This window comes from Leopardus geoffroyi, chromosome B2 (genome assembly GCF_018350155.1).
Source record: "Leopardus geoffroyi isolate Oge1 chromosome B2, O.geoffroyi_Oge1_pat1.0, whole genome shotgun sequence".
In the NCBI taxonomy this organism is placed as follows: domain Eukaryota; kingdom Metazoa; phylum Chordata; class Mammalia; order Carnivora; family Felidae; genus Leopardus; species Leopardus geoffroyi.
This window is the reverse complement of record NC_059332.1, coordinates 28,516,585-28,533,441: the sequence shown is the minus strand read 5'-3', so window position 1 is coordinate 28,533,441 and position 16,857 is coordinate 28,516,585. Positions and strand designations below refer to the sequence as shown.

Sequence of the window (16,857 nt, the reverse complement as noted above, 5' to 3'; positions counted from 1 at the left end):
TCTCACTGATGTTCTTTTCTCTGTTTCAGGATCCAATCCTGGATCACACGTTGCATGTTAACTACATCTCCAATTTGAGACAAGGCCTCAGTCTTTCTTTGTCTTCCATGACTGGACACTTCTGAACAGTATTAGGTATTTTGTAGAATGTCCTTAGTTGAGCTTGTTTAATGTGTCTTTGTGGTTAAATTTAAGTTATGAGCATAACTTCTCTGCTTTTTTTTTTTTTTTTTTTTTTTTTGCCTAAAGTGTATTAGTGCTACCTGTTGGCAAATTGGAAGTGTTCAGTGCCAATGTGGTTTACGTCCCGTTGTTATGCTTTTCACATCCTGTTTTTCTATCTCATACCCCCTAATTCACAGACAAGAAAATGCTCAGATCCAGGCAACCTGCTAAACTTCAAGTAGTCCTGGGCCATAATGGCCAACAGGCCAAAGGAAAGACCCCTTTAACAGTTGCTGGTTATAGCTGAATGTGAGAACTCTTGGGAACTGGTCTGGAGAACATGTAATTTGAGACTATGTCCAATACTACTTAGGAGGAACAGTAATTTATTTATTCCCTTTAAAGTCTCCAGATTTCAGGGCACCTGGGTGGCTCAGTTGGTTGAGCGTCTGACTTCGGCTCAGGTTATGAACTCACATTTCATGAATTCCAGCCCAGCGTGGGGCTCTGTGCTGACAGCTCAGAGCCTGGAGCCTGCTTCAGATTCTGTGTCTCCATATCTCTCTGCCCCTCCCCTGTTCACACTCTGTCTCTCTCTTTCTCAAAAATAAAGATTAAAAAAAATTAAAAAAAATAATGTCTCCAGATTTCCGTGGTGTGGTTCCTTCTGGACATTAAGTAAAGTCATATTCTAAATCGTTATTTTAAGAATCCAGTAATTTTAAGAAAAAAATCTCATTTAGTGAGAGCTAAGGGAAAAATCAAGGATCCTCCTTTGTAGCAGTCTCACCAGAATTTATTTTAAGGCAGAAAACATTTGGCTTTGCTGGGTGTCTGATTAAATCTTAAAAATAATGCAGACAACTCATGTGGGGAAATAGGCCCACAGAACAAAGACAATGATTCTCCTAAGGGCCTCAAGTTTATACAAGTCAAACAGAAATCAAGCTCGGAATCTCTAATCTCTGCTTTGCAGTCCAACACTTGCATATGTTCACTTTTAGCTAAGCTGTCTAATGCTTAATACAAAACATTGTATTTGTATATCATGTCTATGTCCATGACATATATTCCTTTGAGTATTAAAATACAAACTGATCAGTTATCAATTGTATAAATAAATACTTGGAAAAATGATATTATGAGGTTTCCTTTATTCAGCATATTTATGAGCAACTACTAGCACATGCTTATTTTTAAAATTCCATTATTGTAGCTCTTCCACTTCTGCAAGCACCTAAAAATTTAGAGCACTTTGTGGGTCTCTAAGTCCAACCTCCCTTAATATGTAAATGAGTAAACAGATGCATTGAAAGGTAAAGTGACTTTCTCAGTGTTGTGCAGATTTAATGACAGAGCTGAGGGAGAAGCCAGCGCAGAACCTTTTGATTTCATTTTCTCTATTGCTTACGCATTTTCTATTTCACTGATTTGTGCTCTTCATTATTTCCTTCATTCTACTTGCTTGGGGTTTAATTTGCTTTTCTTTTTAAAAACATTTTTTAATGTTTATTTATTTTTGAGAGAGAGAGACAGACAGAGCATGAGCAGGGAAAATGCCGAGAGAGAGGACGACACAGAATCTGAAGCAGGCTCCAGGCGCTGGGGCTGTTAGTACAGAGCTCGACGTGGGGCTTGAACTCACAAACCCACGAGATCATTACCTGAGCTGGTCAGACACTTAACTGACTGAGCCACCCAGGCACCCCTAATTTGTTCTTCTTAAATTTCTTAACGTGGAAAATTAGATCATTGATTTATATTATTTTCTTATCTGACATAAACATTTAAACTTTATAATTCCCCTCTAAGCACCCCTCAAATTTGGATGATGTATGTTTCATTCAGCTAGTTTACTTTTCATTTAAACATTCATTTTCAAACTATTTTCTAAATTCTCTGGTGATTTATTCCTTGACTCATGGGTTATTTACAAATCTGTTAACTTCCGAATATTTATGTTTTTCCTAGACATTTTGTTGTTATTGATTCCTAATTTGATTCCACTGTGATCAGAGGGCTAAGTCTGTGTGATTTGAATATTTTTATTTTTTTGAGATATGGCCCAGAGTATGGTCTAGGCTGGTGAATGTGCTATGCAACTTAAAAAACACTTGCAGTGTGGGCTGTAGTGTTTTGTAAATATCAACTAGGTCAAGGTAGTATTGCAAAGAATCCATGTCGTTATTGATTTGTCTAGTTGTAGCAATCTCTGTAGAGTTTAAAACTCTCCAAATATGAGAATGATGGAATGGCCTATCTTTCCCTTTAATCTTATCAATCTGGCTTCATTTTTTTTTTCTAGAAGTTGTGGCTCTTAATTCTCTTCACCTATTTCACCCATTGTATCTACTGCTTCATTATATTTTAATGCTCTACATGTTGTTTTATTAGGCCATGTATGATGGTCTTTCTGACCATTTTATGGTTATGAAAAATTCTTCCTTGTCACTTACATTTTTTTTTGTCTTAAAATCTACTTTATCTCATTTTAACACAGCTATTCCAGTTTTCTTTATGTTTGCTTGTTTGCATGGTATATTCTTTCCCATAGTTACTTTCAATCTATCTGATGCCTTTAAATATAAAGTGCATCTCTCATATACAGCATACAGTTGGGTAAAGCTTTTTAAAATCAATTCTGAAAACTCTGCCTTTTAATTGAAATGTTTAATCTATTCATATTTAATAAAATTATTGCTGCTGTTGTTTTTTGGTATATCATTCTATTGTTTGTTTTCTATTTGTTCTATTTTCTGTTCTTCCTTTCATGTTTTTTAAATATTATCTTAATAATATTTAAGTTATTTAAAAATTCAGTTACAATTTTCTTATTGGGTTTTGTTATACTTCTCTACATTATTGTTTTAATGATTGTCCTGGGATTTAAAATACATATCCTTAACTTGTCACAGTCCATTTGAAGTTATATATTACTCCTTGTTAAATGCAGAAATCTTGCAAATATGTATGTCCATTTTCCCCTTTTTATGTTACATCTATATATGCTATAAACCATGACAATGCTATAAATTTTGGTCCAAACAGTAATGCATATCATATGTATTGTATATGTCATATGCATTTAAGCTTCTTTCATGTCTTTTCATAGCTTGATATGTATGTTTTTAACACTGAATGTTTTCCTGAATGAATATACCATAGTTAATTTACCCATTTACTTATTGAAAGACATCTTGGTTCCTTCCAAGTATTGGCAATTAAAAATAATTGTTATATCTAAAAAATCAAACCCAAGATCATGTAGATTTTCTCCCATATTACCAGGAATTTTATAGTTTTGCATTTTATATTTAGGTCCATGATCCATTTGGAGGTAATTTTTGTAAAATGTGTAACGTCTTTGTCTAAATTCTTTAGTCTCCATGTGCTGTCCAGTTGTTCCAGCACCATTTGGTGAAAGGATTATCTTCTCTCCATTGTATTTCTTTGCTCCCTGTCAAAGGTTAGTTGACTATATTTGTGTGGCTCTATTTCTGGGCTATATATTCTGTTCCATTAATATATCTGTGTGTTCTTTTGGTGATACCAGTTTTGGTTACTGTAGCTTTACAGTGACATCTTATATGGCATGTTATCATGTCATTTATAAAGAGTTAAAAGATAATGACTTTTGAAAATTATAACCACATATCCACAACACATGATAGCAACAACAAATCTTTAATGTAATCAATGTTATTTCAATATTGTTAGAACAATAGTGTTTAAAATTTTCCCAAGTGTCTAGTCTTCTTTTTTAATTTTTTTAACCTTTATTTATTTTTGAGAGAGAGAGAAACAGAGCACAAGCAGGAGGGACAGAGAGAGAGGGAGACACAGAATCTGAAGCAGGCTCCAGGCTCCAACCTGTCAGCACAGAGCCTGACTCAGAGCTCAAACTCACAAACCGTGAGATCATGACCTGAGCCGTAGTCAGACGCTCAACCGACTGAACCACCCAGGCACCCCACCAAATGTCTAGTTTTCTAAAAACAATTTGTTGGGTCAACTCAGGATCCAAATAAAATCCACAGAGGGGCACCTGAGTGGCTCAGTAGGTTAAGTGTCCTACTTCGGCCCAGGTCATGATCTTGTGGTTCCTGGGTTCAAGCCCATGTCAGGTTTTGTGCTGGCAGCTCAGAGCCTGAAGCCTGCTTTGGATTCTGTGTCTTCCTCCCTCTCTGCCCCTCCCCCCACTCACATTCTGTCTCTCTCTGTCTCCTATCAATAAATAAATGTTAAATTTTTAAAAAAAAAATCCATACAATGCAGATACATCTCAAGTATATTTTATTATGTAGGATGCCCTCTGGCCTCTCCCTAATTTTTTCTGAAATTTGTTTATTGAACAAAGGGTCATTTGCTTTAATTTCCAGCAATATTGATTTTGCTGATTATCCATAGATAATCCCCTGTATTTCCTACAAATTGTTAAGTAGATTTAGACATTCAGGTTCAACATTTTAGCAAGAATACATCAGTGGTGTATTGTAAGACTTGTTTCTAAGTATGGATAAAAGGTAGTTTCTGCGTGCTAAGCTTGATTTGGTACCTTTAGTGTCCAGGGATGGGGAATGGGGTCAACAGAATAGAAAATTCCTTTCAATGGTTAAAAATTGTAGTAAACAATAATATCTTATGAGCTACAAATCTGAAGCCCATGCAGATGTGAACAGTTTGGTGTTATGATCAAATAAAACAAACAAAAAAAATCTGACCTTTCAAATATAGATGGCAGATTGAAACCACACATTTACTTTAGCTCTAACTAAAACTTTCTCTACCTATATACCTATATATAGAACTGTACTGTCATTTTATATATTCGTGTGTGTGTGTGCATGGGTGAATATGCACCCATGCATACATGCAGTCTATACATAAACACCGTATGCATACTGCATATAACCATATATGTTACTACAGACAGTTACTAATACAGTTAAATATACATAAAAGGCATACATCCACAAAGAAAAAAAGGAGAGGAAATAATAGCTATAAGAGTTTGAAAGCTGCCAAACATATGGGTATGTGGAAACTGATTTAGAAGATCTAAACAAGTCATGGGGCGCCTGGGTGGCTCAGACGGTTGGGTGTCCGACTTTGGCTCAGGTCATGATCTCATGGTTCGTGGGTTTGAGCCCCGCATTGGGCTCTGTGCTGACAGCTCAGAGTCTGGAGCCTGTTTTGGATTCTGTGTCTCCCTCTGTCTCTGCCTCTTCCCTGCTCGTGCTCTGTCTCTCTTAGTCTCTTAAAAATAAATAAACATTAAAAAAATTTTTTTTTAAAGAAGATCTAAACAAGTCAGATGCTAAATAGGAATAGGAAATAGGCAATAGGAAAGACAAAAAGATGCAACCTAGTTTACATTGCAAATTTCTCAAAAGGCTCAAGAGTTTGTGGTATGGGAACTTCTGGAAGTGGGGATAAAGTGGGGGTTAAAAATCAAGTGATCAGTTTACAGGGTGTTTAACAGTTAGATGTTCCCAGGTCTCCTCTTCCTCCCTACATAGTTGGGAATATGCCCTCTACCTTCCCACTTGATCAGAGGACTAGCATTTTATTCTCTGGAGGGTAAATGCAGAAAGCTGTGGCATACCACATCTAGTTGAGAGCACGTGTACTGTCCTAACAAAAATGACCTCTGAGGCTTCTTCTTTCTCTTGACTTTTAGGATACTGAGAGCAGTTTATTTGCTCATGGCATGAGACTGGAAGTACCTTGTCTGAGGAATCTGACCAACCCCAGAAAAATGACCTAAATATAATAATATTAGAGATTCTCCCAATGAAAAGGCCCATCCATCTATACTACCTTAATTGAAGCTCATAATTGATAAGCCCTATCCATTCCATGGAACTTACAATACAATTCAGCTTTTGAGTGCTCTACTGCTAAATATGAATAAATATCAAAGCTTGCTAGAAATTTTAGAAAAGCTTATGATATTTATTCTAATAATATGAGAAGAATAAATAAATTTGGAGACTATGCAAAAAGGAAAAACCAACTTTGGGGTGCCTGCGTGCCTCAGTTGGTTAAGCATCTGACTTCAACTCAGGTCATGATCTCGTGGTTCATGGGTTTGAGCCCCACATTGGGCTCTGTGCTGACAGCTCAGAGCCTGAGCCTGCTTCGGATTCTGTGTCTCTATCTCTGCCCTTCCCCTGCTTGTACTCTCTCTGTCTCTCTCTCTTTCTCTCTCAAAACTAAGTAAACATTAAAAAAATAGAAAAAAATTCTAAAATAGTGTAATTATTTCCAGATAAACAAAAAATCAACAGAATTATAAAAAAGGATATTCAGAGAAAAAAAAACTTCTAATAAATTAAAAACAACAGAAATGAAAAATCAATAAAAAGGTTGGATGACCTGAAACTAATATAACACTGTATGTTAGCTACACTGGAAATAATAATAATAATAATAATAATAATAATAATAATGTTGGATGGTTTCTCAGAAAGTAGAATAAAACCCAAAAAAGAAAACAAGAGGAAAAAGATGTAATTTTTTTAAAAAAGGGCCAGGATAGGAGATCCAAATACTAAAGATAAGGATAAAAACTGGGATCAAAGGGACTCCAATAAACAATTTAAGAAAAATTCCTCCAATATAAAGACATTAGATTGACTAAGGGCATCATACCCAGAACAACATAATGAACTTTCAAAAAACTGAGAGAAGGAGAAGATTCTCCAAGCATAGATTGACAGATAATGGAGGACAAAAGTGAAAATGCTTGAGAATCTTGAGGAAATAGGATTTCCAACCTAGAGTTCTATATCCAGCCAAGCTATCATAAAGATTTTCATCATATATTCAAGGCTCAAAAAACTTACCTCCCATAAACTCTTTTCCCAGAAAGTTATTGGAGGTTGAACTCTATCAAGCTAGGGAGCAAATCAAGAAAGTGGATGCTATGGGATACAAAAGCAGTTGATTCAACACAAAAGAAGGGCAGAGAAAAATTCTAGGATGATGAATATTATGGGAGACCCTAAGATGGCAGATGTCGGGCCGACTTAGGGGGTACACAGTCTAGACTACAGAAGGTTGAGAAGCTGTGGGTAAGTTTGTTCAAGTAAATAAACTTGATGAAATATATATGTGTTTGAATATGGTTCAAGGATATTTTGCATAACTTGGGTGGAGGAAGTTTTGGGATGACAGAAAACTACATATAATAAATAAAAATATGAATATTTTGTCAAAATATGAAATATGTTCTTCGCAGATGAAAAAATACAACAGGATGAGGATGTTAGTATATTATTGGCTTACGACCAAATTGCATTTACATATGTATAATAACTTGAACAATGAATAATGACCTAACCAAAGCAAATATACTTGGAGGAAAGGCTAGGGAAGTGTGCTTGTATGGTAGAGGCAATGAAAGCAAGCTAAGTTCTCATCTTCTGCTTTAAGGAAGACAACAATGACTAAGCAGAATAATTAAAAAGTAGCAACATAAACCTATTTAGAGATATTGAACTAAATGCCAAAAGAGTTGAAAGTGAATGGCTTTAGGGAGCAGGCAAATGGGGAGGGAGGAGCTCTGAACTGCTTAACAGATGACCACAGGAGAAGGGAAGGGAAAATAAGATAAAAACAGAGAGGGAAACAAACCATAAGAGACTCTTTGAAATACAGAGAACTGAGGGTTGATGGGTGTGAGGGGGGATAGGGAAAATGGGTGATGGGTATTGAGGAGGGCACTTGTGGGGATGAGCACTGGGTGTTGTTAAGTCAGTAATGAATTACTGGAATCTACTCCTGAAGCCAAAACTACACTGTATGTTAGATACCTTGAGAATAAATTTTTTAAAAATTGCATATAAACTACATATGTAATTTGACACTTTTGCTACTCTAACTTCATCAATAACATTGAAGAAAAATTTCCTGAGGGCTTACTTGTTACCAAATGCTGGACTAAAACCTACAGTCACCACAATGATGCAGCCCAATGGCTACTGCCTACAGCACACGGAGCTCTTTATGCCATCCATGGAAGGGCTTTGGGGATCAACTGAGAGCAGGGCACAGGACACACAGCAGAATGAAAGTCAACTCCATAGCCATCTGACATTGGGTACATATTCAGGTGAGGCCTGGTACTAGGAGCCCCTACCATGTAGCTAGAGAAATTTAATAAGCATTTTGAAGGAAAACAGTTTGGAGAAAAGAAAGGGATGTGTATAAATATTTGTAAGTTATTTCAACAGGCAAAGGAGTAGAGGCAGAGGAACTGATCAGACACTCAGGAAGAGAATTTAAAGAGAAAATGAAGCTAAAGAAGAGCTTTAAAGACTGACCCTTAGGAAGAGAAATGACCCAAATAGATAAAATCATGAGTGAAAGAGGAGAGATAAAAACCAATACCACAGAAATACAAACAATTATAAGAGACTACTACGAAAAAATATATACCAACAAACTGTCAATCTGGAAGAAATAGACAAATTCCTAGAAACTCACAAACTACCAAAACTGAAACAGGAAGAAATAGAAAATTTGAACAGACCCATAATCAGCAAAGAAATTAAATCAGTTTCAAAAATATCCCAACAAACAAGAGTCCTGGTTTGTTTGAAGGCCAGATGACTGCGCAGGGGAATTCTACCAGACATTTCTTAGCCTCAGCAATCAGACAACACAAAGGAATAAAAGGCATCCAAATGGGCCAGGAGGAGGTCAAACTTTCACTCTTCGCAGATGACATGATACTCTATATGGAAAACCAAAGATTCCACTAAAAAACTGCTACAGCTGATCCATGAATTCAGCAAAGTCGCAGGATATAAAATCAATGCACAGAAATTGGTTGAAACAACAGAAAGAGAAATCAAGGAATCGATCCCATTCACAATTGCACCAAAACCCATAAAATACCTAGGAATAAATTTAACGAAAGAGGTGAAAAATCTACACACTGAAAACTATAGAAAGCTTGTGAAAGAAATTGAAGAAGACACACACAAAAAATGAAAAAAAATATTGCATGCTTCAGGATAGGAAGCACAAATATTGTTAAAATGCCAATACTACCCAAAGCAATCTACATATTCAATGCAATCCCTATCAAAATAACACCAGCATTCTTCACAGAGCTAGAACAAACAATCTTAAAATTTGTCTGGAACCAGAAAAGCCCCCAAATAGCCAAAGCAATCTTGAAAAGAAAACCAAAGCTGGAGGCATCACAATCCCAGACTTCAAGCTGTATTACAAAGCTGTAATCATCAAGACAGTATGGTACTGGCACAAAAACAGACACTCAGATCCATGGAACAAAATAGAGAACCCAGAAATGGACCCACAAACGTATGGCCAACTAATTTTTGACAAAGCAGGAATGAATATCCAATGGAATAAAGACAGTCATTTCAGCCAATGGTGCTGGAAAAACTGGACAGTGACATGCAGAAACATGAACCTGGACCACTTTCTTACACCATACACAAAAGTAAACTCAAAATGCATGGAAGACCTAAATGTAACATAGGAAGCCATTAAAATCCTAGAGAAGAAAGCAGACAAAAACCTCTTTGACCTCAGCCGCAGCAGCTTCTTACTCAACATGTCTCCAGAGGCAAGAGAAACAAAAGCAAAAATGAACTATTGGGACCTCACCAAAATAAAAACTTCTGCACAGCAAAGGAAACAGTCAGCAAAACTAAAAGGCAACCAATGGAATGGGAGAAGATATTTGCAAATGACATAAGAGATAAAGGGTTACTATCCAAATCTATAAAGAACTTATCAAACTCAACACACAAAAAATGAATAATCCAGTGAAGAAATGGGCAAAAGACATGAATAGACACTTCTCCAAAGAAGACATCCAGATGGCCAACCAACACATGAAAAAATTCTCACCATCACTCACCATCAGGGAAATAGAAATCAAAACCACGAGATACCATCTCACACCTATCAGAATGGCTAACATTAACAACTTAGACAACAACAGATGTTGGTGAGGATGTGGAGAAAGAGGATCTCTTTTGCATTGCTGGTGGGAATGCAAACTGGTGCAGCCAATCTGGAAAATGGTATGGAGGTTCCTCAAAAAATGACAAATAGAACTACCCTACGACCTAGCAATTGCACTACTAGGTATTTATCCAAGGGATACAGGTGTGCCATTTCAAAGGGGCACATGCACCCCAATGTTTATAGCAGTGCTATTCACAATAGCCAAAGTATAGATAGAGCCCAAATGTCCACTGATGGATGAATGGATAAAGAAGAAGTGGTATATATATAATGGAGTATTACTCAGCAATGAAAAAGAATGAAATCTTGACATTTGCAACTACGTGTTTGGAACTAAAGGGTATTATGCTAAGCAAAATTAGTCAGAGAAAGACAAATATCATGTGACTTCGCTCATATGAGGAACTTAAGATATGCAACAGATGAACATAAGGGAAGGGAAGGAAAAATAATATAAAAATAGGGAGGGGGACAAAATATAAGAGACTCTTAAATATAGAGAACAGAGGGTTGCTGGAGGGGTTGTGGGAGGGGGGATGGGCTAAATGGGTAAGGGGCATTAAGGAATCTACTCCTGAAATCATTGTTGCACTACATGCTAACGTGGATGTAAATTTATTTATTTATTTATTTATTTATTTATTTATTTATTTATTTATTTATTTTCCTGATCATGGTGTCTCCCCTGCCAGGTAAGTATTGTAAATTTAAAAATAAATAAATTGAAAAAATAAATAAAGAAGAGTTAATACCTATTCTCAAACTATCTCAAAAAATAGAAATGGGAAGAAAACTTACAAACTCATTCTATGAGGCAAACATTACTTGGATTACTTGTCTCCAAAACGAGACAAAGACCTCATTAAAAAGGACAATTACAGGCAAATATCCTCGATGAACCTGTATGCAAAAATTCTCAGCAAGATACTAGCAAATCAAAATCAACAGTACATTAAAATAATTATTCACCAGGATCAAGTGGGATTTATTCTTGGGCTGCAGGGCTGATTCAATATCTGCAAATTAATCAACGTGATACACTACATTAATAAAAGAAAGGATAAGAACCTATAATCCTCCCAATAGATGCAGAAAAAGCATTTGACAAAATACAGCATCAATTCTTGATAAAAGCCTTAACAAAGTAGGGATAGATGGAACATACTTCCACCATAAAGGCCATGTATGAAAGACCCACAGTTAATATCATCCTCAATGGGGAAAAACTGAGAGCCTTTTCCCCATAGTCAGGAACAAGAAAAGGATGCCCACTCTCACCATTACTATTTAACATACTACTGGAAGTCTTAGCTTCAGCAATCAGACAACAAAAAGAAATAAAGGGCATACAAATCAGCAATGAAGAAGTCAAACTTTCACTATTTGCAGATGACATGATTCTCTATGTAGAAAGCCCAAAAGACCCCACCAAAAAATTGCTCTAATGTATGAATTCAGCAAAGTCGCAGGCTATAAAATAAACGTGCAGAAATGTATTGCATTTCTATACACCAATAACAAAGCAGCAGAAAAAGAAATTAAGCAATTGATCCCATTTATAATTGCACCCAAACAAATAAGATACCTAGGAATAAACTAAAGTAAGGTAAAAAGATCTGTACTCTGAAAACTTTAGAAGACTTCTGAAAGAAATTGAAGAGGACACAAAGAAAGGGAAAAGCATCTCATGCTCACAGATTGGGAGAACAAACATTGTTAAAATGTCTATACTACTCAAAGCAATCTACACATTTAATGCCATCCCTAACAAAATACCACCAGCATTCTTTGCAGAGCTAGAGCAGACAATCCTAAAATTTGTATAAAACCACAGAAGACCCTGAATAGCCAAAGCAATCCTGAAAAAGAAAAATAAAACTGGAGGCATCACGATTCCGGATTTCAAGCTATGTTACAAAGCTGTAATCATCAAGACAGTATAGTATTTGCACAGAACAGTCATATAGATCAATGGAGCAGAATAGAAAAACCAGAAATAAACCCACAACTTTATGGTCAACTCATCTTCGACAAAGTAGGAAAGAATATCCAATGGAATAGACAGTCTCTTCAACAAATGGTGCTGGGAAACCTGGACGGCGACATGCAGAAGAACGAAACTGGACCACTTTCTTACACCACACACGAAATAAATTCAAAATGGATGAAAGACCTAAATGTGAGACAGGAAACCATCAAAATCCTAGTGGAGAACCTAGGCAGCAACCTCTTTGACCTCAGCCATAGCAACTTCTTACTAGAAATGTTGCCAAAGGCAAGGGAAACAAAAGCAAACATGAACTCTTGGGACTTCATCAAGATAAAACTTCTGCACAGTGAAGGAAACAAACAACAAAACTAAAAAGCAGCCTATGGAATGGGAGAAGATATATATAAATGACATAATAGATAAACGGATACTATCCAAAATCCATAAAGAACTTATCAAACTAAACACCCAAAAAACAAATAATCCTGTTAAGAAATGGGCAAAGGATATGAATAGACAATTTTCCAGAGACATCTAGATGGCTAACAGACACATGAAAAGATGCTCAACGTCCCTGATCAACTGGGAAGTACAAATCAACCACAATGAGATGCCTCCTCACACCTGTCAGAATGGCTAAAATTAATAACACAAGAAATGACAGGTGTTGGTGAGGATGTGGAGAAAGGGGAACACTTTTACACTGCTAGTGGGAATGCAAACTAGTGAAGCCACTGTGGAGAAAAGTATGGAGGTTCCTCCAGAAAATAAAAATAGAACTATCTCATGATCCAGCAATTTCACTAGTAGGTATTTACCCAAAGGATATAAAAATAAAGATAGGAGGGGTATATGGACCCCAATGTCTATAGCAGCATTATCAACAATAGCCAAACTGGAGAGAGCCCAAATGTTCAAACTGACGAATGGATAAAGAAGATGTGGTACGGGTATACATTGTAATATTACTCAGCCATCAAAAATAATGAAATCTTGCCACTTGCAATGACATGGATGGAGCTAGAATGTATCATGCTAAGCGAAATAAGTCAATCAGAGAAAGACAAATACCATATGATTTAACTCATATGTGGAATTTAAGAAACACAACAGGTAAACATATGGGAAGGTGGAGAGGAAAGAGGAGAGAGGGAAACAAACTATAAGAGACTCTTAATGACAGAGAACAAACACGGTTGATGGAAGGAGGGTGGCATATGGGCTAGGTAGGTGATAGGTATTAAGGAGAGCACTTGTGATGAACACTGAGTGTTGTATATAAGTGATGAATCACTGAATTCTACTCCTGAAACCAACATTGCACTGTATGTGAACTAAAATATCATTAAACAAAAAAAGACTGACCCTTAGAAATTCCACTTTTGTGCTGAGGCCTGGATGTTTTGTGATCTTCAAGAAAGAGACAGTTTTCTTGACAGCTCTTGTGGGCAAGTTAAGAGAAAGTTTCTCTGATTCCTTCCTTATCATTCTCTGGTCACTTATGATTTTCCAAATGCCAAGTTTAGCAACCATTTCTCAGCATTTATCCTTTGTACACATCTGCAACATTTGACCTTGCCAACAATCTCTATATTCCAACATGATTCTTCTTCCCTTTATTTTTGTGACCCCCGTGACTCCATCGTTCCCTGGCTCCCCTCATCCCTTTGTGATGAGTCCTTCTGTGGGCCTTCTTTGGCAGGTAGTGATCAGGTAGTTGTCTTGGTTCTCAGGAATCTGGGCCTAGCTGAAGAGTTTGTAGGCAGATGGGACAGGAATAGTCAAGAAATATGTGATAGAAATAATGAGAACAACCACAACACTATCAACAATGATTATAGCAACACAGCCAGTGGGACAACCAGTCATGGTTATGACGCTGATGAAAACAGGGTGACCAGCTTCAGTACTTCCTTTCCCTAAGTATAGAGTTTATAGGCTGGACAGGAAAAAAGTAGTTTAGCATCCTACTGACTTTTATTAGCCAAGTTACAAACAGATAACCCAAAGACCCAGATCCTGTTAGTAAAATATTTGTTATGTATTTATAACCTGGCCAGGTACAAAAAGGCTTTCCAGTGATCCAGTGATATGATAAAACTGAATTACAAATGTGGGTGAATAGAAAGAAGACATCAACACACCAAAAACATGACTCTAATATATAAAAATATGCATTCAATGCAAAGCTTGAATCATTTGCTGTTCTGACATATTTATTAAAAAAAACCCTTGCTGTTCCAGTTGAGGTATGCATATCAAATATTCAATATATCTTTTATATTGTTACAGCATTTTATACATTCATATGAAAACCTTTATAATAGCACTGCTACAAAAATGTTTAATGACAAAAATGTATGCTAGTTTCAGTCTATAGTTAAGTGTAATTATTTTAAGCATATATTAAATAAAATAGAGCTAACTTTACTTTAGAAACATAATCTTGGTTTAAAATGTTGAAATTTATAACTTTTCAGAAAACACATCATAATGCTCTTACACGTCTAAAATATCCTACAGCACATAATCAAAACTGAAACACATCACCATCTTGCACCAAACCAGAATTAAAGTGTAATATTTTCTATTTATCCCCTCTAGGAAAGCTGCATACAAGGATTGAAGAGCCAGGAGAGTGCCTCAGAAAGCCTGCCTATGGCAATGATGCTTGTCTTGCAATGCCAGAATCATTTCTAGAGCATGCCACTTTCATGGCATACTGATAAAGTCGTAGTGAAACCAAATTATTCCTAATACATTTTTTAGTATTGAAGGTGGGGCTGACTTTGCTAACTGATATGAAGTCAGGATGATCACATGAATGTGGGTGTGCTAAGCCCAAATGCTACCTATGTGTGAAAGCACTTTTGAGTATCTTAATTCTTTTTATGTTTTTGTCAATTTGCTCCAAGTCCTGGTTTATCTCTCAGCTTTCTGCAAACTTACATTATATTCAGCTTTCTCCTCTTAACCACTAAATTCTTCTGTACCTCAAGAAAGTCTTGAAATACCCCTTTCTTCCAAGAAGTTTCCCTTGACTTGTTGGAATAGTAGTCCTTGAACCACCTCATTTGGGTATGGGGTTTTTATGTGCCTACCCTCAATTCTCTGAGCCATAAAAAAACACTTACTTGTCCCTATTTTGCTTAAGTTTTATTATCCTCTAGCACTTATATGCTTCCCTGAGCCATGTCACTTGAGGGACAGCAGAAAGTATATTTGGCTGGGAGGAAGAACTGGCCATGGTTAAATTAAAGGGCAATGAAGTCAGACAACTCCGAGTGTGACACATCCTGCTCTTACCAGCCTTGTAGTCTTGAAGTCACGAATTTCTCTCTTAAGTCCTGATTTCCTCATCTGTTAAATGGACATAATACCTTCTAGCTCATTAGGTTGTCATAACACTATTGGGAAGGCTAAATGAGATAATTTGGTACAATGCCTAGCATCTGGTAAGCCCCCAACAAGTAGAGAATTAGGTGGACAGCTGATAAATGCTTTCTGACAATGATTAGGCAAATATAAGGTAAACTAAAATTTAAGTATGTATTTTGTGTGTTAAACTATATATATAAAAGTGATACAACTAATGAAAATGCTGACATAAAGATGCTTAGGGGAAAAAATGACATCTAAGTTATATCTTGTATTAAAGACTTTTTTTTTTTGAGAATCCAACCTAATGTCTTATTTTTTATTTTTTAATATAAAATTTATGGTCAAATTGGTTTCCATACAACACCCAGTGTTCATCCCAACAGGAGCCCTCCTCAATGCCCATCACCCACTTTCCCCTCCCCTCCCCCCCCCCCCCATCAATCCTCAGTTTGTTCTCAGTTTTTAAATGTCTTATGGTTTGGCTTCTTCCCTCTCTTTTTTTTTCCTTCCCCTCCTCCATGGTCTTAAGTTTCTCAGGATCCACATTAGAGTGAAAACATATGGTGTCTGTCTTCCTCTGTATGACTTATTTCACTTAGCATAGCACCCTCCAGTTCCATCCACGTTGTTACAAAGGGCCATATTTCATTCTTTCTCATTGCCACGTAGTATTCCATTGTGTATATAAACCACAATTTCTTTATCCATTCATCAGTTGATGGACATTTGGGCTCTTTCCATAATTTGGCTATTGTTGACAGTGCTGCTATAAACGTCGGGGTAAAAGTGCCCCCATGCATCAGCACTCCTGTATCCCTTGGGTAAATTCCTAGTAGTGCTATTGCTGTGTCATAGGGTAGATCTATTTTTAATTTTTTGAGGAAACTCCACACTGTTTTCCAGAATGGCTGCACCAGTTTGCATTCCCACCAACAGTGCAAGAGGGTTCCCGTTTCTCCACATCCTCACCATCATCTATAGTCTCATTTGTTCATTTTAGCCACTCTGACTGGCATGAGGTGATATCTCAGTGTGGTTTTGATTTGTATTTTCCTAATGAGGAGTGACGTTTGAGCATCTTTTCATGTGCCTGTTGGCCATCTGGATGTCTTTTTTAGAGAAGTGTCAATTCATGTTTTCTGCCCATTTCTTCACTGGATTATTTGTTTTTCGGGTGTGGAGTTTGGTAAGTTCTTTAAAGATTTTGGATACTAGCTCTTTGTCCAATATGTTCTTTATTGGATTAATGTTCTGTACTAGATATTTAAAATAACACAAACATTCAGGCTTGCAGATTTGTAATTTAGTTC

At 36.5% G+C, this 16,857-nt stretch overlaps 1 long non-coding RNA gene across 1 annotated transcript in view; it reads left to right on the top strand.

Annotated features, from left to right (window-relative positions):
• Nucleotides 1–15,128, top strand: part of LOC123608126 — a 59,495-nt gene extending 44,367 nt beyond the window's left edge. Inside the window, exons 2-4 of the long non-coding RNA XR_006717111.1 lie at nt 30–135; nt 3,547–3,631; nt 14,771–15,128. This is a non-coding gene — a long non-coding RNA (uncharacterized LOC123608126). The remainder of the gene's footprint in view (nt 1–29; nt 136–3,546; nt 3,632–14,770) is intronic.
• Nucleotides 15,129–16,857: the final 1,729 nt, after the last annotated feature.